Source organism: Musa acuminata, unplaced genomic scaffold, assembly GCF_036884655.1.
Source record: "Musa acuminata AAA Group cultivar baxijiao unplaced genomic scaffold, Cavendish_Baxijiao_AAA HiC_scaffold_450, whole genome shotgun sequence".
NCBI classification, from domain to species: domain Eukaryota; kingdom Viridiplantae; phylum Streptophyta; class Magnoliopsida; order Zingiberales; family Musaceae; genus Musa; species Musa acuminata.
Window position 1 is genome coordinate 110,001 of NW_027020697.1, and position 2,500 is coordinate 112,500.

Sequence of the window (2,500 nt, forward strand, 5' to 3'; positions counted from 1 at the left end):
GGCCTGTTTATGGTCCGTTCTTGCGTGGTGCGGTGACCGTCGTGAGCGGAGCAAAACGTCAGCCATCTCAGCACCCTGGAACCCCCCGGGTGGCACAGGGCTGGATGGGGCTTTCGTATATAGCAGGGACGGTGCTGCCTCTCGCTTCGCTCGCTGTCCGCCGCTCGCCGCTCGCTCGCGCAGCCAAAAATGGCCAGTTTTGGCCCGTTTTTGGGCCGTTTTGGCCAGTTTTTGGCCTGTTCTTGCATTGCGCGGTGACCGTCGAGAGCGGAGCAAAACGTCAGCCATCTCAGCACCCTGGAACCCCCCGGGTGGCACAGGGCTGGATGGGGCTTTCGTATAGCAGGGACGGTGCTGCCTCTCGCTTCGCTCGCTGTCCGCCGCTCGCCGCTCGCTCGTGCAGCCAAAAATGGCCAGTTTTGGCCCGTTTTTGGGCCGTTTTGGCCAGTTTTTGGCCTGTTCTTGCATTGCGCGGTGACCGTCGAGAGCGGAGCAAAACGTCAGCCATCTCAGCACCCTGGAACCCCCCGGGTGGCACAGGGCTGGATGGGGCTTTCGTATAGCAGGGACGGTGCTGCCTCTCGCTTCGCTCGCTGTCCGCCGCTCGCCGCTCGCTCGTGCAGCCAAAAATGGCCAGTTTTGGCCCGTTTTTGGGCCGTTTTGGCCAGTTTTTGGCCTGTTCTTGCATTGCGCGGTGACCGTCGAGAGCGGAGCAAAACGTCAGCCATCTCAGCACCCTGGAACCCCCCGGGTGGCACAGGGCTGGATGGGGCTTTCGTATAGCAGGGACGGTGCTGCCTCTCGCTTCGCTCGCTGTCCGCCGCTCGCCGCTCGCTCGTGCAGCCAAAAATGGCCAGTTTTGGCCCGTTTTTGGGCCGTTTTGGCCAGTTTTTGGCCTGTTCTTGCATTGCGCGGTGACCGTCGAGAGCGGAGCAAAACGTCAGCCATCTCAGCACCCTGGAACCCCCCGGGTGGCACAGGGCTGGATGGGGCTTTCGTATAGCAGGGACGGTGCTGCCTCTCGCTTCGCTCGCTGTCCGCCGCTCGCCGCTCGCTCGTGCAGCCAAAAATGGCCAGTTTTGGCCCGTTTTTGGGCCGTTTTGGCCAGTTTTTGGCCTGTTCTTGCATTGCGCGGTGACCGTCGAGAGCGGAGCAAAACGTCAGCCATCTCAGCACCCTGGAACCCCCCGGGTGGCACAGGGCTGGATGGGGCTTTCGTATAGCAGGGACGGTGCTGCCTCTCGCTTCGCTCGCTGTCCGCCGCTCGCCGCTCGCTCGCGCAGCCAAAAATGGCCAGTTTTGGCCCGTTTTTGGGCCGTTTTGGCCAGTTTTTGGCCTGTTCTTGCATTGCGCGGTGACCGTCGAGAGCGGAGCAAAACGTCAGCCATCTCAGCACCCTGGAACCCCCCGGGTGGCACAGGGCTGGATGGGGCTTTCGTATAGCAGGGACGGTGCTGCCTCTCGCTTCGCTCGCTGTCCGCCGCTCGCCGCTCGCGCAGCCAAAAATGGCCAGTTTTGGCCCGTTTTTGGGCCGTTTTGGCCAGTTTTTGGCCTGTTCTTGCATTGCGCGGTGACCGTCGAGAGCGGAGCAAAACGTCAGCCATCTCAGCACCCTGGAACCCCCCGGGTGGCACAGGGCTGGATGGGGCTTTCGTATAGCAGGGACGGTGCTGCCTCTCGCTTCGCTCGCTGTTCGCCGCTCGCCGCTCGCTCGCGCAGCCAAAAATGGCCAGTTTTGGCCCGTTTTTGGGCTGTTTTGGCCAGTTTTTGGCCTGTTCTTGCGTGGTGCGGTGACCGTCGTGAGCGGAGCAAAACGTCAGCCATCTCAGCACCCTGGAACCCCCCGGGTGGCACAGGGCTGGATGGGGCTTTCGTATAGCAGGGACGGTGCTGCCTCTCGCTTCGCTCGCTGTTCGCCGCTCGCCGCTCGCTCGCGCAGCCAAAAATGGCCAGTTTTGGCCCGTTTTTGGGCTGTTTTGGCCTGTTTTTGGGCTGTTCTTGTGTGGCGCGGTGACCGTCGTGAGCGGAGCAAAATGTCAGCCATCTCAGCACCCTGGAACCCCCCGGGTGGCACAGGGCTGGATGGGGCTTTCGTATAGCAGGGACGGTGCTGCCTCGCGCTTCGCTCGCTGTTCGCCGCTCTCCGCTCGCTCGCGCAGCAAAAAATGGCCAGTTTTGGCCCGTTTTTGGGCTGTTTTGGCCAGTTTTTGGCCTGTTCTTGCGTGCCGCGGCGACCGTCGTGAGCGGAGCAAAACGTCAGCCATCTCAGCACCCTGGAACCCCCCGGGTGGCACAGGGCTGGATGGGGCTTTCGTATAGCAGGGACGGTGCTGCCTCTCGCTTCGCTCGCTGTCCGCCGCTCGCTGCTCGCTCGCGCAGCCAAAAATGGCCAGTTTTGGCCCGTTTTTGGGCTGTTTTGGCCTGTTTTTGGGCTGTTCTTGTGTGCCGCGGCGACCGTCGTGAGCGGAGCAAAATGTCAGCCATCTCAGCACCCTGGAAC